This window comes from Leuresthes tenuis, unplaced genomic scaffold (assembly GCF_036924035.1).
Source record: "Leuresthes tenuis unplaced genomic scaffold, fLeuTen1.0.hap1 SCAF_17, whole genome shotgun sequence".
NCBI classification, from domain to species: Eukaryota; Metazoa; Chordata; class Actinopteri; order Atheriniformes; family Atherinopsidae; genus Leuresthes; species Leuresthes tenuis.
In genome coordinates this window covers 3,946,142-3,970,143 of record NW_027325371.1, presented here as the reverse complement: position 1 = coordinate 3,970,143, position 24,002 = coordinate 3,946,142, and the positions used below count along the sequence as shown (strand labels likewise).

The 24,002-nt window shown below is 43.0% G+C and overlaps 1 protein-coding gene across 3 annotated transcripts in view; it reads left to right on the top strand.

Annotated features, from left to right (window-relative positions):
- Positions 1 to 5,690: 5,690 nt before the first annotated feature.
- Positions 5,691 to 24,002, top strand: part of rbfox3a (RNA binding fox-1 homolog 3a) — a 445,121-nt gene continuing 426,809 nt past the window's right edge. Inside the window, exon 1 of one of the 3 annotated variants that reach the window (XM_072368744.1) lies at positions 5,691 to 6,048. The gene's annotated coding sequence lies outside the window, so the exon portion shown is untranslated. The remainder of the gene's footprint in view (positions 6,049 to 24,002) is intronic. The other 2 variants (XM_072368746.1, XM_072368747.1) reach the window with 2 other exon arrangements.

The following is a 24,002-nucleotide window of genomic DNA, read 5'->3' as shown; positions in this document are numbered from 1 at the left end:
AGGATTTTTCAACTTTTAATTTCATGGGTAACATAAACAAATACATACTGCAAATGCTTTTTTTTCTGACCAGTGCCTTTAACACTGATGGTTTTAACTTAAATACCTATCGGTAACATACTTTTTTTCGAACAGTGCCTGTAACACGCTAATTAAAAAAAAACAACCTTAACCTACCAGGAAAAGTAATTAAATGCCTTTTTGCATTTCTTCGTCTGTTTTCCATGTTGAGGGTGAGTCCAAATGACTGATTTACAATATTTTAGTAGGGTAAGTGTTTGATTTATCGTACAATTTAATTGGACCACTGTGAACTATTCGTTAATTGTATCGGTCTGATGTTACGAGGCATGAAAAAAAAATAAAAAAACATCTTAGCTGCACGTGGTGCTCAAAGCCTGGGAGAAAAGTGGCGGCTTATAGAATGTAGTTCACTTTAGAAAGGATTTTTCTGTGTAGGCTACCTTTCTCACACTACTTGGTAGAACTGTTTTGCTTCTTCTCTCGTTGTGGCTGTGGCGGTGTGAGCTCTCAGGGGAGGAAGCAGCAACGTAGGCCTACTTTAAGGGTGATTGAGTTGCACCCATCTTAAACTGCACCAAAGCGTATCGCAGGTATTTCATTAAGACCTCGGGATATTGTGTCAGTTGGTGAAAAACAGACGCATTTATCAAACATCTCAGTTAAAGCAGTGCATGCCCGCATATTGTTTCACATTCAGCTAGTTTTACATCTTAAATGTGATGTAAACAAAAAGGAGATAATAGATAGAAAGAAGCAGATAATCTGAGGTAAAGCACACACTTCTACCATGTGTGTCAAGGCTTTCCTCCATTATCAGGGTTTCCAGTGTGATGCTGTGTCTTGAAACCAATCAGAATATTTGCAGGTTCTTCAAAGTCCACCGACTTGAAATATATGATTTTCTTTAAAGTTACAGCAGACCGAGTGGTGTGAGAACAAATGAAATCCATAATGAAGGAAGTATGTTGTGCAGCTCTGAGATGCTCCTGTGCTCCAGTCGCTTTCTGGAGGTTAATTGTTTCAGGATGAACAGATTGTAAATGCATAATTTAATGTTTATAAGGCAGTGAACCTTTTTTTTATCTGTCTGTATTCCAGCCTGTCAAGGGTCAGTGATTTTCTGTGGGCTTGTTTGGCAGTTACAACCTTGTAGCTATTGAAAGATGTGCACGGTGCTGTGGGTGATCAGAAAGTCTGAAATTGGTCCGCATGGAGTACTGCTGTCTGAAGAAAAGAAATGGAAAGCGCCATCCCCTGCTGGGTGAATGAATACATGAATTTCCATGTGAACTTTCGGTCATACAGCTTGAATCTCAGCGTCAGCGAAAAAGCATGCCAAAAAAGTAGGATTATTTATTTAAAAATTCACAATTCAGGGGTGACTCTCTTTAAAGGAAAGGACACTAAAGTTAATGCTTCCCCTTTGTTAGATTTGTCCTCAAAGAGATATTTCTGTCGCCCATTCTGTGTTGATTTGAAAGGACGTCGGAGTCTCTTTCTCCTTGTCTTCTGTTAACACATAATGTTATCTTTCACAAGCCCCGGCCCTGCATTTGTGCCTGTGACTGTTTCACGACTGCAGCGCCGCTACTGAATGGCACCATTTAAGAGATGAAAGAGCAGTCGTGCAAATGTTGTAAAACAGCTGCAAAGACCGAGCTAAGTGGGAGGATGCAACAAAAGCCACAAAAAGTAGTCTTTGATTCAGGATCTAAAGAGGAGTCATCAGTACTTGTGGGCAGTGTTAAATAATTCACTGCCTGATCATACCCTGTTTAATTAGCCCTTGTTCCTCCAATTTAATCAGGCCCTCTTGGTCAGGGTGTTGGGCTCTGAACTGTTAGGGGCAAGGAGGCATCATAAGCTCCTCTGCTGTGTGATCACAGCAGGGCCCGAGGTGGAGGCGTCCTGCTAACTAACACCACCAGCAGGACGTAGCTGCAGATGACTTCTTTAGGCCTGCTGATAACCAATGCAACACTTTTCATGTCTTCATCCTATTTACTGGGCTCTAACCATGTTATATGAGCTCTTTGTATGTGTCTGTGTCTGTTGGTGTGGATGCCACAAAGCATCAGAGCCAGAGCTGCTGCTCCACCTCCTCTCTCAGGATTAGTGGTAGCATCTTTAGAACTTTCTGGAAATGATAGCAGAGAAGCGGTGCCTCTAAGTATTGTGCTGCCAGAGGCTAGTTTAGAGGAACTGTGAGCTGCCAAAGAATCCAATTTCAGGCCATTTCCCCCCCCTAAAAATTGTCTGAAGTGGAAAATCACACCTGATGGCCCACTAGTATGGCTTTCAAGCCACTAGATGGTGGTATGGAAGTCTCAGTACAAATCAATTTTGTAAAGAAAAAAAAAGTGGTTTTGATAAAATAAAAGGAAAGGTTGGACAAATGCTCAGATGGCCATCTGTCTTTGGTTGAAAAAACCCACTGGTGTTTGGTGTTTTCTCCCACTGTGGGATAGACGGGAATCAGCCAATGGAGGACATTGAAATTCATTTTAAGATGCAGTCCCATGACGTGCAGCCAGTGCTGAGGTGCACACTTTGATTTGTGACGTGCGGAGGAACGGGGGGGGTTAAAAGAGAAGACGATGAGGAGGAAGAGGCAAGTGGAACAGAAATGTAGTGTCCCACTGTGTTAATTTGCCTTGGGTCTTATAGAGCTTATTCGCACTGCTGGCAGAGTGGCATGCAGGCTGCTACAGGAAAAGAAGATGATGTGGGAACAGCGTGAGGAAGCAGCAGAATCACAAGTGTTTTGGCTTTACCTTGTAGCTTCAGAGGACATAAAGGGCGAGATGGAGGTAAGCCTGGGAGAGGAGTAGGGTTTAACTAATACTCAAACAAAAGGTAACTGTGTGCTCCCACTCGTGAACACAGTCATCATCCGAAGCATGTGGAAAACTAAGGACAATTTTAAGGGGGTGTAGCAGTTTTGTGCACACATAAGCGCCCGCGACACCTTTGGCAGTGCCAAGAGCCCACACATCAGCCGGCGCTGACAGCGTGCCTGGCACATGCCTGAGGGGCTGGGAAACTTCCCTTCTATAATTGCATCCCATGTCAACCTGTGACAAGTCATGCTCAACCAGCAAGGGAGCTCACTAATCACCGACCAGACCTCCTCCATATCCTTTACCCCCTCGTTCCCACCCCATCCACACTCCCAATCAAGCTATCTGTTGTTTGCATCTGTTGGGGTAGCACCCCTGAGCACGCCATTACATCCTCTTCTCAGCACCTGATACCATCAGCATGACTCAACAGCCAAAGCAGTGCCATCTCATTAGTCCTCTTCTTTAAGCGAGTCTGTTAATGATGCTCTGTGGCTGACACATTTCATTCATTTTATGTTGATTACAGCACATTTGTTAAGGTTAGAAATCTTTCTTACAGGATTATTAGCTGGGGATTCATGGGCTTTTTCACACCTTCCAGGAAAAGTCAGAGTGACAGCGATACAGTAAGTAACCACAGGCGTTTCAACAATGTACTTTTGTGATTTCAGACGAGCAGCAGATCTGTAACGAGCTAAAAAGCGTGATGACGAGTTTGTAAGAGTCTGCATGGCCGACAGTCCTCTTAATCTTTGGTGTGAGGTATCTGTGTGTGTGTGTGTGTGACCACATCTTTGATCTCAGGTGAATGATGTGTGTGTGTAAGTGAGAAAGGGAGCGTCATGGTGCGAGTGCCTCCTGCCTCCTACAGATTGAGGTGAGAGCAGCCAGGTGGGGCTCGGTCGTGTCTGTGCGCTACAGTAACTGGATGTGATGGGTGCCCTCTGGGGATCTCTGCCTTAGAAGTGCTAAACGAGCGAAGCAGAGCAATCACACTTTTCCTGCTTGTGTGTATCCTGCCTCTGTGTCTGTGTGTGTCGCAATCCCACACACTCCTAAATATGATAGTCGGTTTGCTTCCTGTTGACACTGGCTCTGAGTAGGTGTGTGTTTTTCCTTTAAAGGACACTGCTTTTATCCCCTGACTAAATATAAGCACCATGAGGTGGATGATAAGATTAAAAAAAAAGTGGTAAATGTATGAAAAATGTTGCCAGGTAACAAGCCTTTTAAGTAACAAATCCCCAACATGGCTGTGGCAGGTCAGAGCAGTGATGCTAAGTGCTGCAGATGGTCCACATGTGGCTGAGCCGCAGCGCTGTGCCAGTAGCATGACTCCAGTGAGAGATACTGGTTCCAGTCTGGATATTTCTACCCTGTGCTCCTTTAACCACCTCCACCCACTATGTCTCAATGTGATTGTTAGCCTGAAGCCCCAGAAAGGGCAAACTACCCCCTCCCCTTCATTAAGCAAATGGAATTGACATAATTCAATTAAGGAGTAAAAAATTCTCCTCCCAGGAGAGGAGCCAGTGTTTGTGTACATCTCTGGCTTTTTGCACGCCAGCTGTGGCTCCGTGTGTCCTCTCGGGTGCTCATATATCACACATGCAACCCGCAGCCAGCTCTCATGCATGCGAGAGCACAACAAACGGGTGCGTGTCACAGGTTGCGTTCTTGCCGCAGGCAAACCGAGGCCCACGGAGGCGACTACGTTAGCCTGCGTTAGCGCCCTGGTCCCACAGCGCCGCCCGCGCCCTTGTGCACCGCCTGAGTCGAGGTGAATGCCAAGAAGTCTCTGCGCCACTCCATCAAGCTGCCCCCCACCCACCCCAGGGGAACACCAGCCAATGAATTACAGATTAGATCATTGTTACAGGATCATAACAGTGATCTAATTGCCAATTTCTCTTTTTAATTGAATTTGGTGGAGTGAAGAGGACGGAGATGGGATTCATGGGACATTGTGTGGAGCCGATTGGAGCCGGCCTGCTGTTGACCGGGCACAACATTTAATGAGGGGAAAAAATATCGCCGCTTGACATTCGGCTGCAAACTGGGCGTCAACTGCAGAAATGTCAGGCTTAATATCCTTGACAGAGCCTCTCGTTTGGACTGAATCTTATTTTTGAAATATTTAGGGTGTGGGTTCACTAAGATGAGCAGCATCCTGTATCAGTTACATTTTTGTGTAACCAGGGTCTTGTTTTTCAAGTCAACTCTCTTCACTGTTTGTGTTTTCTGGTTGAAAATGGCTGCAGCCTGCTGCTCTCTGACCTGGGCTGAGCTACTAGGAGTTTGTCCGTGTCTCCTTGGGTCCAGTCTGACCATAAATGAGCTCCACAGTGTGGCCTGATTATAGCTTGGTTAAATTAGATGAGAGAAGTTAGCCAACATCTCCTCCTCAGCCTTGCTTGAGAGCTGACAAGCACAATACATCTGCCGCGGCTATGGTAATTGAGATGGGGAGGGGAGGAGGGTGTGTTGGATGTGGACGGGTGATTTGTGTGTGCACGTGTGTGCGCGTGTAGAGGCGTGTGAATGGGAGGAAGAGCCTTCCTCTGTCTCCTGTTCCTCAGTACCTGTCACTGATGAGGAGCCAAGGAGAAGCTTCAGCTTGAAGCTGTCATCAGCCCTCTGAAAATGTCTGCCTCCCTCTATCAGCCTCCTTCTTTCTTCTTCTCTGTGTGTGTGTGTGTGATCAGCCTCCTTCTTTCTTCTTCTCTGTGTGTGTGTGTGTGTGTGTGTTCAGAGTGTGAGTCGTGAGCCAGCCAGTGTGTGTGTTGTGTTGTTGTAGGAATCGGCTCAAGCAGCTCTGGTGTTTAAGTCGGAGAAGCCGGCAGACGGACTGGGGTGCAGGCAGCCCGCCGCCCTTACACCGCCGAGACCAACGCTCCCTCTCCCGGACTGACAGGCCAATCGCAAGCCACCGCTCGCCCTCCCTCCATCCACACTCTCTCTCTCTTCCAGCTCGCTCGCACTCCCTCCTCCTCCTCCACTTCTTCCCCTCTCTCTCTCTCTTCGTTTTTCATTCCTTAGCGCTCAATCCGTGTATCCCCTCCTCCTCCTCCTCCTCACACCTTTTGGTCAGAAGAGGAAGAGGAAGCCCAGCCCAGGGAGAGACGCTGAGAGGATGAAACTCTGACACGCCGGCAGACCACAGGGAAACAAGAGCACAACTGTGAGTACAGCAGTCCTTTCACCTCTCACTCAGGCTTAACGCTGTCACACACACTTTGTGTCACACACGTGTGCAGCACATTCTCTTCAAACACACTGTGACTTCACTCTACACTCGCCAACCATCCTCTGTTCAACTGTCTTTGTCTTTTTCAGGTGGGCAAAAATAGCAATGAAACAATTGCATTTTCTTAATGTGTTTCCGCTGTTTGGATCGGGCTTTGTCTTGCATTTACAGCAGAGCACAGAAGGCGAACACAAACAGCCCCGAAAAAGTCCGATTCGTACTTTGAGACCTTTTCCCTCACTTTAACAGGACGACTTTTATCTTCTGAACATTGTGCCTTTATTTTCCCATGTTTGGTTTAGATTAAAAAAGCACTCCAGTAATCAGGAAGGTCAGCTGGAAATGTTTGACACACTCATGTTGTGAGCCTTTTGTCTGTGCAGTTCGGCTGTTTTTATTGGCTATAAAGGAATGTGGGATCACCACATGAGGGACGCGTCTCTGTTCTTATCTCCCATCTTAAACGTATAAGCTGCTATAAGCCAATAGATGCCTGAGGGGTAAAAAAAAATAAATAAAAAAGGGGCGTACTTTCTCCTCAATGGCACAAGCCATCCCGAGCAACCCCACTGCTTATTATTTAGCGCTAAGCCAGGGGAGGTCTGCATGCCGGGCTGATCTGCGCCGTTTGTGCCACACTATTTTTTGATTATGTTCCTAGTTCATCTCTAGCCGAGGCGATTTCCCATTTCCTTCTCCCATTTCGAGAGCGGGGAGTATAATATGATAGCCGCTCACATGCGGGGAAGTGCAGACAGTGGATCTGTACAGAGGACACAGATTGCATTTCCCCTGGAGAATGCTCTTGCTGTATTAAAGGCACTAGAGGGCTGCGCGGCACTTGTCATCAGCTTCGCTAGTAATGCCGGCAAGGGGGAGACGGTAGACGTGGTGTTTACAGCCACACTCTCATTTAAAGAGCTCCCATTGGCCCTAATGCTGCAGCTGCACCACACTGGCCCATTGCATTCCAGGTTATATTACATTTGTGAAGCCCAGGATATTGTGTGGCGCTTCACTTGCTTTGACAATCTGATGAGCAAATGCAGAAAATGAAAACGTATATATGTTAAACACCCCGCAATATATTCGATTTGTTGTTGGACTATAAACTCCTGGAGTAAGAAATAAAGTATTTGCATTTTTATTACATGGTTTAACATGGATCACATGTAGCCGTTTATGCTTAAAGTTTAGCTCCTGGTGCCTGTTTTTGAAGTTTGTACTTTAAACTTGTTGTTCATTTCTAATTCTAATGATTTTTCTGGCATGTTCTGCTGCCATAGGTGATATTTTTCATGTTTTCCAAGTTGCTGAATCCAAATGAGCGATTGATTTTGACTGTTAGAAATGTGCAGTGGCTCTCGGGACCCACCGAGGCTCCAGTTGCGGATGTGTCAGCAAAAGTGAATGAAAAGCTTCAGATTGACATCCCCATCTGGCCTTGGTGAATTTTCTCAATCCTCGTGGTTTAACACACACAGACACAGTATTAAGTCAAGGTAAACAAGGCAATCATGTATCCTTTCCTCCTCTGTTTTTCCCATTTTCCCACACGAGGCAGGTGAAAAACAAACCTGGAAAACAGATGATTACTTCAGAGTTTCAAGGGAAACTTTTACCAACCACCATCAAAGCTGGGAAATTTGTGGCGGAGGAAGATTACAAAAGCTGCACCGCAAAAAGTAATTTAAATTCTCTCAATTAATGCAACTTTCATTTCAGAGTTGCCTGTGGCTTTCATAGGAAATTTCTGTAATTTGAATGCGGAAAGCCCGTCTGCTTCTGACCAATTTAAATGGAGCGTTTCCACGGTGTATGTGTCATTGTCAAGAAATATATTGAAGAGAAGTTAATAGGCTTTTATGCAAGGAAACATATTTAATTACATATATCTTTCACTTTAAAGTGGGTACCCCCGAGGTGCTGTTAACGTAAGTCTGTGATCTTTGCAAATATTAAACAGCTGGTGAAAGCCAGATAAGTAGCTGTGACGCCATATTTATTCCTGTTTGATCGCGTGTATGCTCCTATTGATTAGATGGTTGTGATCATCAATACAGATCCTTACAAAGTGAGGACCAGATAGTCTCTCCACTCTCCCTGAAGGCTCAATTACACAGCATACACAAGGAAATGTGGGGGGATGGAGCTCAGCTTCTGACAAGGTCGAATTATATATGTCAGCTTCAAATCATTTATTCAGTCATGTCTGAATGTATAAAGAAAGACACATTTGGGGAGTCAATAAATGTTGTATGCCGCAGCCTTTTAAACGGTTTAATCAGATACTTTGCTGATTAAATTATGTCCACTGGAAGAGGGGGGTTCGGCTCCTTCGGGGTGTTTTCTTCTTCTTTTCCACCTAACTTTGGAATATTGGATTCCAGTAATTGCACATCTTGAATAATGAGCGATGGAATTTACTAATTTGCTGACTTCTGATTACGATTGCAAACCCATCACACGTGTTTCAGTCCTGACAAAGATGCAGCGCTGCTCGTGCTGCAGAGTATGAAAGCTGATGCTGTAATTGGGGCCCGTTTTCATTTGCCAACATTCTTAGAAAATGCCTATTCAAAGACTCATGAATACCACAATTCACTGATGATGGACATGTGCTGCAAATCTTTAAGATACTTTGTTTTGTTTTGGGGTTTTTTTTATTGATGGGAAGCCAGAAAGCAGAATTGATTTCACAGCGGAGCCTGGGAAGTGGAGCACTGCCTCAAAACACTGCGTGAGGAAGATGGTGATTGCAGGGTGAAAGTGCTGCTGATAAAATACGAGATAGTTGCAGCGCGACTCCATTTGCCAGCTTTTAGTAGATATGCAAACCTACATGTGATTAAAAAGGACTCAAGTCTTCAGAGAGCAGCCTCCGAGCTGATAGCATCCTTCAGGGGTCAGCTCACTGTGCATTTTCTTTATTTTAAGTCATTTTCAATCTATCCATGTGCACAGTTATGCTTGTTTTTGGAGATCTGTCTGAGGTCCTAAAAACACTGAAAATGTAAGAACTCAACACTGCTGTTATGCCCTTTCCACCAGTGTAATAACCCATGTGAGAAATAGTGAATCAAATGATAATTTATCCTTTACTGGCAGCCAACAGTTAACTTGCTGATATTTCTTTACAGTTATCAGAGTAATTACTTAGTTTTAACATGGTCTCAGAAACTATAATAATGTAGTTAACTCCCTCTGCTGGCATTTGCCATAATAGCTGAGCTTCCATTACCACTGTTGACATTTAGAAGATGTGTATAAGAAAAGGTGAAAGGGAAAAAAAAAGAAAACTTCCACTGATCCACTAAATGTTTATAAGCCGTACCAAGAACTGTGACTCACCAGCTGTTTCCAGTCCAAGCGAGTGAACAATAAATTCTAAACTCGTATGAGTGACTGGCGTCTTCCCAGATATATGATATCTCAGATACTCCCAGAGATAGAATAACTTCCTGAAGAAGAGCTCTCTGTATTTTCCCTTATTGATGTCCACCACAGCTGAATTTTTTATACGCTTTGTTCCTAGTTAGGACGGCCGCTTCTTCTGCTGAATTACAACAAATGGCAACATAACCTACACTGATGCTTTGTGGCGTCTAGTTTATTCACTTCAGACAACTCGCTGGAAACATGTTTCATTCTCATTTCTTCTATGTGGCTTTTCCAAAGATAGCTTCGTATTTGCTTTGCTTGTAGAAGGAAACCAGGTAGTTTTGTTTGTACGCCGCAGACACAGAATGAGGTAGAAAGTTGTTGAGCCTCTGATTTCTGGATTCTTCCCTGGTTCTTTCCTTTATGTGGCTTCATGTCGCATCAGAAGCAGAAACCGAGCTCGTCGTCAACCGAGTTAATTATTAGAATTAACTATCTTTGCTTTCATATCCAATGACCTGCTATTAGCTCAGTAACTCGAGTCTTTGACTCTGTTTTGACTACATTAGCAAACGGCTAATAGCGTGTCGCTAATGCTAGATTAACCTGTTATCCTAAAGTAGATGGGTTTGTACGTACATACGACTTCACAATGATGCTTTTTAATCTCAGTTTAACCAAATTATTCCAGCCAATTTAAAAAAAAAATTAAAAATAAGAAAATGTAGCCTCCATCTTGGCTAAAACTCGATTTAGCTTTAACTAAGATAGCATTTCGGCATATAGGATTTGTTAGACATGCCTTATTTACAGCCTTTACGGTTATTTTACGACTATTTCCGGTTGGTTTTTAGGTAACTTCCAGTGAATGCTGCGGATGTTTTCCATTTCTCTCGGGTAAAGTTTCAGTAAGTTGTAACTTGGCTCACTACATTAGCAAACGGCTAATAGCGTATCGCTAATGCTAGATTAACCTGTTATCCTAAAGTAGATGGGTTTGTACATACTTACGACTTCACAATGATGCTTTTTAATCTCAGTTTAACCAAATTATTCCAGCCAATTAAAAAAAAAAATTAACAATAAGAAAATGTAGCCTCCAGCTTGGCTAATACTTGATTTAGCTTTAACTAAGATAGCATTTCAGCATATAGGATTTGTTAGACATGCCTCATTTACAGCCTTTAGGGTTATTTTACGACTATTTACGGTTGGTTTTTAGGTAACCTCCAGTGAATGCTGCGGATGTTTTCTATTTCTCTCGGGTAAAGTTTCAGTAAGTTGTAACTTGGCTCACTACATTAGCTACATTAGCAAACGGCTAATAGCGTGTCGCTAATGCTAGATCAACCTGTTATCCTAAAGTAGATGGGTTTGTACGTACATACGACTTCACAATGATGCTTTTTAATCTCAGTTTAACCAAATTATTCCAGCCAACTTTAAAAAGAATTGAAAAATAAGAAAATGTAGCCTCCATCTTGTCTAAAACTTCATTTAGCTTTAACTAAGATAGCATTTCGGCATATAGGATTTGTTAGACATGCCTTGTTTACAGCCTTTACGGTTATTTTACGACTATTTACGGTTGGTTTTTGGGTAACTTCCAGTGAATGCTGCGGATGTTTTCCATTTCTCTCGGGTAAAGTTTCAGTAAGTTGTAACTTGGCTCACTACATTAGCTACATTAGCAAACGGCTAATAGCGTGTCGCTAATGCTAGATTAACCTGTTATCCTAAAGTAGATGGGTTTGTACGTACATACGACTTCACAATGATGCTTTTTAATCTCAGTTTAACCAAATTATTCCAGCCAACTTTAAAAAGAATTGAAAAATAAGAAAATGTAGCCTCCATCTTGTCTAAAACTTCATTTAGCTTTAACTAAGATAGCATTTCGGCATATAGGATTTGTTTGACATGCCTTATTTACAGCCTTTACGGTTATTTCCGGTTGGTTTTTGGGTAACTTCCAGTGAATGCTGCGGATGTTTTCCATTTCTCTCGGGTAAAGTTTCAGTAAGTTGTAACTTGGCTCACTACATTAGCTACATTAGCTACATTAGCAAACGGCTAATAGCGTGTCGCTAATGCTAGATTAACCTGTTATCCTAAAGTAGATGGGTTTGTACGTACTTACGACTTCACAATGATGCTTTTTAATCTCAGTTTAACCAAATTATTCCAGCCAATTAAAAAAAAAAATTAAAAATAAGAAAATATAGCCTCCATCTTGGCTAAAACTTGATTTAGATTTAACTAAGACAGCTTTTCGGCATATAGGATTTGTTTGACATGCCTTATTTACAGCCTTTACGGTTATTTACGACTATTTACGGTTGGTTTTTAGGTAACTTCCAGTGAATGCTGCGGATGTTTTCCATTTCTCTCGGGTAAAGTTTCAGTAAGTTGTAACTTGGCTCACTACATTAGCTACATTAGCAAACGGCTAATAGCGTGTCGCTAATGCTAGATTAACCTGTTATCCTAAAGTAGATGGGTTTGTACATACTTACGACTTCACAATGATCCTTTTTAATCTCAGTTTAACCAAATTATTCCAGCCAATTTAAAAAAAAAATTAAAAATAAGAAAATATAGCCTCCATCTTGTCTAAAACTTCATTTAGCTTTAACTTAGATAGCATTTCGGCATATAGGATTTGTTAGACATGCCTTATTTACAGCCTTTACGGTTATTTTATGACTATTTACGGTTGGTTTTTAGGTAACTTCCAGTGAATGCTGCGGATGTTTTCCATTTCTCTCGGGTAAAGTTTCAGTAAGTTGTAACTTGGCTCACTCAGGAAGCGACACTGACTGCTTGCTCCTGATTGCCAGCTCTGACATGTCCCATCCTGCAAGCTGACGTCTGCTGGTTTAATATGTATGAAACTTCAGCCATGTTTTTGAGACCCTTATTGGCACCATGAGGAACTGTTGGGCCATACCATTGACTGCTTGTCACTCAGGATAAGTCCTCCAGCTCATGGAAAAATACTCTATAGACTAGAGCAATGCCAATGACTTGATAAATTCTGATATAGATACATCGACTGATTATCACGTGTACATATATTCATGCAGATATCATATTATTTGTCTGTGAAGACACAGCTTGGCTCCACATCTGTCAACACATTTTCCTGCTTAATGTCTTGCAAAAGAAACAGTTAATTCCACTCGTATGTGCTGAAAACACTGTGCTGTTTTGTGTTTGTAGAAACCAAAATGAGGTTTCATGTGTACATTACTCAGCCAAAGAGGCTGATGTATCTGGCACAACATGACATGATAATGATCTTTAATGATCTATGAGGAACGTGCATTTTTCACCCTTCAACTACCCAACTCAAAATGTCTTGTTTTGAAGAATATCCTGTCACAGCCAAATAAGAAGACCAGAAACATTCATGTTTAAAAGATGTTGACCTGGCAAATGTTTGGCAACAAGGGAACAAACTACAAGGAAGTATTTGCTTTTGTGGATTTTCATGGGAAAATTGATTGTGGACCTTCTCAGTCTTTTGTGTCAGAAAACAAATTGCTATTGAGTTTTTTTTTTTTTCCAAATGTTTTGAATGCTTTGAGGACTACGCATGAATTTCCTTTCACCTCTTTCTTTTTTTGGGGGGGGGTCGGGGTCTGGGGACATATATCTGAAAACCGACAGAAAGAAAATGAAACTATTTTTATGTTTGTTCATCACCAAAGGGCAGGAAGGGAAATGTGTTTTTGTAAATTACCTTTTTAAAGTCCTATAGCGAAATTCTCCTGCGAACAGTGTTTACTTAGTCCATTTTATTAGAAAGTTTATAGCGGCCCTGCACAGGCTTTTGCCATTCACTCGCCATTTAATCAGTCTGTACCCCCGGCATTAACCTTCAATTCCTCTCCGTCATTCTCTGCAGGGTCACACAAAGTATCATCAAATATTTATAATATTAATAACTGCCTTTAGGAAGGAAAAAGAGAACATAAATAAATCTGCTCTGCAAAGCATTCGATTAAGGAGTCCATTCCGTGTAATAAATGGGTGAAGGGGAAATAAAAGGGCAGTCGCGGAGCAGAAGGGGCGAGACATTAGAGTCGGTGACGGAGGAGATGCCACAAAACAGAGGCAGCAAACCCCTTTTTGTCAGAAAGCAGCACATTCCTCCTGTAAATTCTGGAAACGTGCATTATCCGGGTTGTGTTTGTTCTGAGAGCTAATGCGAGCCTGAGAGAAATCGTTGTTGTGGATGGCTCGAGCATCCACAATCCCCGGAGGGGGGGGGGGGCCCTCCTACATCGACAGACTCCAAATAGACAAATGCAGACACCCACACACGTGCGCACACATATGTACACACGGCTGTTTAGCATGGAGGCTGATTGAGGCAGGGCCCAACATTAATTATCTGTTTTTCAGCCGAGGTCTGGTGACAGTGATTAGAGTGAGGGGTTTTTTGGAGAGTGCTGCACATGCGGTCTAATGAGGAAAACTGGCCTCTCTATAGAGCTCTCCAGGCACACTTGATCTGCTTTGTGGTTCAGCAAGTGTATGTGTGTGTATGCGTGCAAGTGTGTGGGTGTGACTGTAGCTCCTCCAGGCTTGCTGCTGGGAGAGAGGCGGTGAATCTGAGCTTTAGAAGCTGATGTAACACCGCTAGTGTAGGCACTCCCAGAGCATTAAAAAAAGGCTTTTTACATAATTGCTGTTTAATTGTGTCTTATTGTGATGATTTTTGTTTGGTTTCCTGGTCAAGCTCTTTCGGCTTCAGAAAGATTGTGATTCTGTGATGACGGCACAGGCCAGTTTGCATCCCATGGAGTCTGTTTGGGTAAAAGAAGCAAGCTGCTTTCCTTGCAAGAGAATTATAAATGGCTGTGTCCAAACTTTGGCAGCACTGAGCCAAAAATACTCACAGCACAGTAGTGTGGAACAGCAGTGAATCTTGTGTTGATCTCAAAACAAAAGGCTGATTTCCTACTGGCTGAGAGAGAAAGAGCCGACTTGAATGAGGTTAGAGATTTAAAATTCAGAGTGAATTGCTCACAAGGTTCATGATACCCCGACCTAAATATGTTCCAAAATGCTGCAGGGTTTCATAAGTAAAACACTGTTTTATGGAAACATGATAGCATTCGAACTGAAACCAAATGCACAGACATTTTGAGCAGCAGGAGCTGCAGATTGCATGGCTTTAAACTCTAGTTTTCTTTCAGTAAAAGCACTGGTCCAGCACATCGGCTCCTCCAGTATCGTCGCCTAAATCACATTTGTGTAAATGCCAATGTTGGTGTGCACCTGACTGATAGATTTCTGCCTGCGCGCGGTTGGCTTTAGGCAAAGACCTACACGTCATTTTCCACACCATTTTGTCCCAAAGTCGATTACTTTGCCTCTGCAGCTATGGCCGCCTCTGAATTGAACCACACATTTAGCTCACAAGCTGCCAATAAAAGTCAGAGAGCCCGGCTTCCATCAGCGTAATGATATTTCAGCCTCAGTATTAGTTCAGCACTGTTCTCCACAGCAGTTTCTGCTCAATTAAAGATGGTCCATATTTAAATACATAGAAAATCACAGGGTGGGCCTGGCCCGTGTGCATTCAGATGTGCTGTCAAACGGTTAAATGATTGAGTTTGAAATGGACTTTTTAAGGAGCCACACGCTCCACACCTTTTGAGTTTGAACAAGGGGAGCCGTTCATTTTCGAGCTGTGAAATTTTCCCTTAACGTCATCGGTGTAGATTAACTTTTGCAAAGGTACGGTAAGTAAGTGAAATGTGAAATAATTCATCAAGAGTCAGCCATGTAAGAAATGTGATTTTCGCTGGCAGAAAGACTTATAGACCATTACCACAAACAGAGGAAGTAGATTAAGGGTGGGGCTCTCTCCTCCTCTCCCTCCTCATTCACTCAGTCTCCGGGCCCAAAAGGATGAACGTCGCATTTCCGACCAGAACTGCCTGGAAATAAATTGCAGCTAGTGTCAGCGCCGTGCACTCGTGGTTTGGAACTTCCTTTGTCTCTCCCTTCCCCGACCACTTCGGCTTTATGTAGCGGGAGCTGTCATTTCCCATAAATCCCGAGGAGGAGGCGTCCGTCAGAGCTGCCAGCTCCCCTGTGTGGAGCACCTGTAACAGGGGAGCGAAGTGACAGTTGTGCTGGGACGGTCCCATCAGACGGACTCAGACGTACACACACTGAGAGGATTGCTTCCTCTAAAAGCTTTTTGTTCGTTTTTAAAGCAGTTAAATCGATTTTTAGACGCATGTTTAATTTGAGCATCTTTGGAAGCTTCCACCTGCTTCCAAAGGTATAGATAAGCAGCATTTAAATAACGCTTTCCTGGTAAATAAGTTCCTTACTTTCAGGGCTCAGTCCCTGTACTTTGTATTTAAATCTGCTCTTGTCAGCTTTGACACTTTAATGAATGACCACATCAAAAAAATTTACAGAACACACAAGGTCATTGTATCTGTCAAACGTCATTTGCCACAAACTAATTGTTTCATTATTATATTTATAAATGTGGCATAAAAATGCTTGTGAGGTGGAAAAAGAGAAGTTTTTTTTCCTTTTTTATCTGATTCAGCTGTCAGCACACATGCTCCATCATCTGCGCTCCAGGAAATTAGAAAGGAGAAACGTTTGACAGCACAATTTCACAAAACACAGCCACGCCATCATTTCATTTTCTCTGAGCCATTCTTTTTTTCATTTTTTTTTTCATTTATTTATTTCATTATTGTCTTTTGGAAAACAAACAGGGCGATAACAGTGGTTCCTTTCCAGGTAATTTATCCAGGCTGCTGTGTTAAGTTTAACTCTATCCTTCCGAAGATTAAACTCCAACCAATTGGCGGTTACACGTGTGATGTCTCCCAATCAAAAGAGACAGTCGTATTATGTGGGTGCTGGCCTGCAGGATTAAAGGGTACTTTGGTTTTTACAATTGATGGCTCGATTAATTTCTTATGAGTGTGATCAACAGTCTTGTGAAAAAGACTTTCAACTGTAAGGTTTTACATATCCAAAGTGTAGCAACCTCAGGTGACTAACGACTCATAACTTATTACATTGTGTCATTATATGTTGATGAAAAACTCAACAAAAACGCAGAAAACTCCCACAGGAATTAAGAGGGTAAGTAGCTGCCACGTGCTGCTAATCAGATATAATTAATTGATCATCAGACAGTGTGAGCAGCTCTATAAAAGCAGAAGTTCTGTCAGTTTAACACGATGCCAAGGAGGAAAGACATCAGCAATGATCTCAGAGAAGCAGCTGCTGCTGCCCATCAGTCTGGGAAGGGTTATAAGGCCATTTCCAAACTATCTGGAGTCCATCATTCTACAGAGAGAAGGATTATTCACAAGTGGAAAACATTCAGGACAGCTGTCAATCTTCCCAGGAGTGGACGTCCCAGCAAGTTCACCCCAAGGTGAAAAAGCCAAGAGCTACATCTCAGACTCTACAGGCCTCAGTTAGCATGTTAAAGGTCAAAGGTCATGACAGCACAGTTAGAAAAAGACTGAACAAGGATGGCTTGTTTGGAAGGGCTGCAGGAGAAAGCCTCTTCTCTCTAAAAAGAACATGGCAGCACAGCTTAGGTTTGCAAAGCTGCATCTGAACAAAGCTCAAGACTTCTGGAACAATGTCCTTTGGACAGACCAGAGCAAAGTGGAGATGTTTGGTCATAATGCACAGCAGCACGTTTGGAGGAAACCAAACACAGCATATCAGCACAAACACCTCATACCAGCTTTCAAGCACGGTGGTGGAGGGCTGATGATCTGGGCTGGTTCTGCAGCCACAGGACCTGGGCACCTTGCAGTCATTGAGTCCACCATGAACTCCTCTGGATACCAAAGTATTCTAGAGTCAGATGTGAGGCCATCTGTCCCACAGCTAAAGCTGGGCTGAAACTGGCTCATCAACAGGACAAAGATCCCAAACACAGCAGCAGATCTACAGCAGAATGTGGGAAAAAGAAAAGAATCAAGGTGTTGCAATGGTCCAGTCAGAGTCCAGACCTCAGCCTGACTGAAATGCTGTGGTGGGACCTTAAGAGAGCTGTGCAGAAACCAAAGCTGCAAACCTCAATGAGCTGAAGCAGCGCTGGAGAGAAGAGTGGCCGAGATTCCTCCAGAACCATGAGAGAGACTGATAACGTCCCACAGGAAACCATCACTGCAGCTCACTGCTGCTGGATCAGGGGTTCACTTAGTTTTTCACACCCTGCATACTGGCTTAGTTTTTGCTCAATATGCAATTAAACAGCAAAATATGTTGTGCTGTTATTGAACCAAGGCTGCATTTACCTAATTTCAGACCGGGTAAAGACCAGATAATGTTTTTCATTATGTCCTGACACAGAGACCCTTGGAATTGAAAGGGGGTGCACTCTTTCTCTCATGGCTCTGTAGGTCTTGCTTGGCTGGTTCAGCCGTGCCCTTGATTTTCTGGTCCGAGCTGTTCTGGTGAGTCTTGACCAAAACATCAAGAAGTCATCAGTTGCCGCTCAGCCATGGCAGTTATTCATCACCAGTGTCAGCAGCTGACTGCTGCTTATCTCTCGCGTATCGATTAGAGGACTGCTGTGGGGACCACAGCACTGCAGCCAATCAATCGGGGCATTTCATTCCCCTTGAACATCTGCTTTTTGATCTCCACGACTGATTGGTTGGGCTCGTTCTGGTGCTGTGGGTTTTTCTGCTCTATTATGAAAAGGAGTGGGAGGAGAGTGATGAACACTTTGGTGTTGGCAGCCTGCTGAGCTTCTCGCCGATGTGCGTGGCATATGTGCAAGAATCCTGTTGTGTTCCTCCTTCGCTGCCAAGAACCCACAGATCTTGCTTAGAGGTTTGCTTCAAATTTGCACCTTAATTTCAATGCACATAATTTCATCGCAGAGACATGACGACCAAAAAATAGATTCCCTGTATTACCTCCTTTGTCTCACGACTTGATATATGAATAAGTTATATTGAAATATATATATTGTGTTCTATGTGGCTGTTGGAGAGTGCAGCTTGTGCAGTTAACTTTGAAAAGTTGTGATGCATTATTTAACTATTCACACTAAATTCAGATGTTTAAATGGGACGGAGTGCTGTATGTTCCAAGGCTGTGGCTCTTAACAGCACCCAGGAGGTCTCAAGTTTCATCTGAGGGATCAACGCAAGAGCTCACAGACAGACAAACTTATAACGAGGCTTCCAGTTGAGCCCTTGATCTCACTGAGAAGAGATTGTTCTAATCAGCCATCAAGGATGGAACTTTTCCTCCCAGCTCAAACTGGAGCTCCTGGCAACCTCTGGTCCCCTTGAGGGAACAACAGCGTCTGAGATGAAGTGAGCATTGTTAAGCCACATGCTCTGTTAGTTGGAAAACTTAAGATAACAACCCAGTCAGTGATCGTGTCCACTGAGACAGACGGATGCTAAATATAAGTTCTGGTTGAAACTGTCTGCAGACCTTTTCCATTAAAAATAAAGATCATGCTGCTGATCAGTGCGAGGTCGCATCTTAATACCGGGGTCTCTGCCCTTTATGCTAGAACAGAATAAGGAGTCGTTTCCATGAATCTGCAGTGTATGACTTATTGAAAAAGAAACATTCAATCTGCCGTTATTTCAGTGTCTGTATTCACAGGGCAGTTGGAGTCAAACTTTATAGATGTTCATATTTAATTCACAAGTCTCTCCCAGAAGGGTGAGAATGTTTGATTGAATGACTGTGGTCACAGGCGTGTTTAAACTTTCTGCAGCACCCGTGTGAATGCAGCTACCTCGCATTACCATTTACACAATATTCACAAGGTGTTTAAGTGTGCAACACCCACTGACATCTGGCTTCAGAGTGAAATGGAAAAGTTTGGAATCCAGCTGGAAGCTGCGGGTGTTCGGCTCCGTCTCTGATCGGCATTGATGGGAACACAGCGCTCGGCGCTGTGCTCGGGGCTGCAGGAGTTTGCACAGCTCACCTTTTCAGCGCAACACTGACCGACTGCAACGTCTCACATGAAAGCGTTAGAACCGACAGCAACAACTAGTAGACCAAAACAGATGAGATTGATTGATTTATCTTTTTTACCATCTGCGGGGAAGCTGACAGTTCACTCTTTCCTGTCTAACACAGCCTCCAGGATCCGGTGTGATGCCATCATTTCATGTTGTTGCAGCTTAGAGGCGTTGTTGTCCTCAGCATACTGAGGCTAAATGTCTAACTACTGTCTATGATAACACTGCTATCAGTATTCTAGTGGGAGTCATACATGTTACCCTACTTCTTCAATGCAGGAAAAGGGACTTAAGACAACTGAGGAGCAGGCATTAGCTGGATTCTTGGGTGAAACCGGCTCCTGATCGGACCCATAATGAGGCAGCGGTTGCTGCTAGCACAGGAGATGCAACATGTAAGGGCAACTTGTGTCTAACCCAGCAGGCTAGCAGCATCATGCTGCTGGCTTAGCAAAAGTTGAGACACTATGTAGAATGTAAATAAGAGCAGAAGGCAATGATCTGTTAATCTCGTAAACCAAAAGCTGCCGGATGTGGTTTAACTTTGTCCTGCTGAAGTATGCAAGGCCTTCCCTGAAGGAGGGAGCAGATGCTGCTCTAAAACCTGTTTATACCTTTCAGCTTTGATGGAGCCTTTCCAGATGTGCAGGTTTCCACTGACACACAGATGCAGGCCCTGGATGGTCCCTCTCCTCTTTAATTTTAAGGATGCAGCGTCCATTTTGATCCAGCTGACCACAGAACAGTTTCCCACTGTTCCTCAATCCATTTTAAACGAGCTTTGGTCCAGAGAAGAAGGCAGAGTTTCTGGATCGTGTTCACATTTGGCTTCTTCTTCACACGCTGGAGCTTTAACCTGCATCTGTGGATGTTACGGTGAGCTGTGTTCACAGACGATGATTTCTGGAAGTGTTCCTGAGCCCTTGCAGGGATTTTCATGGCGGAGACGTGTCTGTTTTGATGCAGTGCCGCCTGAGGCCATGTATGGATTTTCAGCCGTGTCTCAAGATTCTGTGAATATTTTGATGAGGTTATGTACTGTGGATGATGGAAGATTCAAAGTCTTGGCTATTTCAGACTGAAATTGCTTGTTGCAAGTTGCTGAGCCTCTGCCCATCTTCACCCTGCTTCTAGGACCTAGAAATGCCTGTCATTACAAGTCAAAATGAAATAAATGCAATCATTCACATTAAACCTTAATTCTGTACCAATCTTCGGCGGGCCGGATGTGGCCCGCGGGCCGTAGTTTGCCCACCCCTGTTCTAGGTCATGTAACTGACCAGTTGCTGATTAAACTAACTGTTTCTTTTAGTAACACTTAGTTTGCAGCAAGAATATGTCCAGTGCAGAGGGGGAAAAGCTGTGATCAGCTTTGTCCTGACTCCAGTCTGTCTCTCCTCTTATAATTTCTTAATTAATCCTGTGACGCTTACTGTGTTGTTCAATTGGACTTTCTCATTTGTTCACAACAGCTGGATTTCTTCTTTGTGAAGGTTTTCGATGGTTCACAAATTATTCATCTTCTTTTCTATTGTCACCACATGACATACAACACAAATCAAATGTGCAAACTTTAGGTATATAGCTGCTTATCCTCTGTGCTTTGCAAATTAAAGATGAATCAAAGGAAGTTCTGAAGACAGGACTGTCGGTGCCACAGAGAGTAACAAATAAGTCACTGGCTAACGGAAAGGACGTGTAAAATCTAAGGGAAAATCAAGATTTCCTCCAGGATGGATCTTCGTGTAATGATTGTTCTTTGTAAAGGAACTGGCAGTTCAGGTCATTTTATATGCTCTTTCAGCTTCTACATTCACACAGTACTTTGTGTATAGATGGCTCATATTGAATTCATGAGTCTGTCAAACAGGAAAACGGAGCACCTTTCTGTGATTCACTTTCAGATGGAAAATAGACAACGACAGTTATGCCACTCTGTTTGCGGTTCTTATGGGTCCAGAGAGTTCACAGTTTGCATGATATCTTTCCTATATGTCTCCTTAACCTTTCCAGAAGGCTATTGACTCTCACTAACCTTGTAGAGAGCTGCTGGAGGACAGGAGATGATGAGCGTGTTCAGTATATGGAAAGAGGCCCATGTGGAGGTTTTCCCGCCCCCATCCTGCCACTACCGAGCAGCACTACTACTTACGCTTTGCTCGACCTTTGCCTTCTGATCTCCGTTACCATGGTGAAGCTCACAATGCTGTGAATTCTGGCACAACAGGCATACGCGTCTTATCTATGAAACGGTGAGGCTTTCATGTCCTTCCAGCAGGTGCAGCAGGAGGAAGACTGGAGGCTACAATGGAGGTTAAGAAAGGTTCTAATCACTCTCTGCGCTGGTTAATATGTGTACATTATCAATTTTTACGGTCCTTATGACATACATGAACCCTCACCGGCTGCTCATGCTTGAACAACTTTTAGTGTCTTTCTCCTCCAACCACCACTGGCAATATGATTGCAAAGTACATACTGAATACATCACTGCCAGATGCAGCCGTGTGTTCATCTGCTGCAGGATCCAGGGTCTGTAGGAGAAAGTATGATACAAACAAACTGCTGATGAAGCTAATGCCCACCAGGAAAAGGATTCCTCCCTTATTTCCTTGTCTTAAAACACCATTTCCTTTTAATTTCTGCATTCACAAGCAGTCATAGATTAGTCATAGAAGCCCCAAAGTGAAAGCCAGGGGCTAGATGCATAAAACTTGTAACACTCTGTATGCATTAAGGCAAAAATATGTATTATTATTTTAGCTGCATTAATAAAACTCTGATTTATGAGCAACTGCATGAGCCAGATCTCTAATTCCAACTTTAACCAGGAAAAAATGTAGCTACTCTTAGGTCTGGAATTAAAGGAAGTAACAGGAATGAATCCAGGAAAAATAAGAACGGAAATGGTTTGATTACAGAGGAGATGCATAAAAAACTATCAGCTCACAGGTTAGCATCATGCTACCGGGGACCCAGGTCCTCAGACATGTCAGTAAGAGCAGCCCACTGAAGCCTAAACTGCTGCATGAGCCCACTGTCGTCATATAGCGGAAAATCAGAGCCATCTCTACGTATTTGCTCTCTTTGTGAAGTTGCATTAGTCGTCCAACAACAACAGCAACCTTATGGATGCACAACTCCATGAAATTGTCTATTTTTTCTTCATTATGTTGTCTTTGTTGTCTTTTTTGCTTCCTCCTCTTCATGTGAGTGTTACATTTCTATTAAGAAGATGAACATGCAGTGTGAACAATCTGTTAGCCTCACCACACGCTCTTCTCTTATAATTGCCAGCTTGTGTGCTGGAAAAGGAACATGTATCTACAGTATATACGCACCTTTAATACCTGTGTCACAGTGCGTGCATGTGAGGAGCGCGCAGAAAAGCATCTGTGAACAGACTGCCAACAGTCTAAATGCAGAACATGTAAGAACTACGTTGGGCTACAGTTTGCCTTCAAAATTGTGACACACCTGCTATGTTTTGCAAATTGTCACAAAATTAGTATTTCCAATTTTTACAACCACAACGGAGCTGATTCGAAGCCCATCTGACCCAATATTTCCAAGTATTCTTTCATTTTTCTGCTTGACTGTCACCGTAGCGGTTTTTGCAGTTTAGTTATTAAACGTTCACGGGTAGATTTAGAGCTAGAGATGCACTGTTTTAGCTATTTTCCTTTAATATCAGTGAAATATATAAGGTAAATATAGAATATGCATTGTAAACGAGTAACAGAACAGTTAGTATTTCAGCCCTTCATCTTTGGATTAGCACAGATTCGTTCGTGCTAATTATTTAACGACCTTTATCATAACCTTCTACATCAGTAAAATCCTTTTAGCCTGTTAAACTATTACCTACTGAAGTGCTTTTATTGATCCAACAATACGTGAAAAATAGGCTGAAAGTCAGTCCAACATAGATAAACACTGGCTACTGCCAGCGGTTCATGTTATCCTCTGATGAATATCTGCTGATACGGACGTTAGGCTCATAAATCTGCGCTTCCCTAGTTAAAGCACGACTCCTGCCTCATACACAAAGGAGTAAAAAGCAGAGTTTTTACATGTTTTAGTGCCTAACCCAGGTAGATCTGGGCTGACACACAGTTTTAGTGATATTTTGGTTCTTGGTAGCAGTAAACATTCGACTTGTCTTAATAGCTTCAGTGGTTAAGTAGTAGTGGTGACTGTACATTTAACAGAATTAACAATAGTGTTCCTGGTATTAGTTGTAGCAGAAGAAGCACCAGGATTAAAGAATTGCACTAGTTCCTGTTTGTGCTTTGAAGCATGTGAACTGTGACTTGACTTAAAGGGGAACTCCGGTATTTTTAAACCTGGACCTTATTTCTAGCATGAAATACGTTCATCTGCTCACCGAGAACAGTTTGGTGAAAGTCGGCGTCCTTTGGAAGATATTTAGATTCCTCGAGATCCATATAACGGAGTGAACGGGGCTTAGATGATGCAGCCTCTAAATAAGGC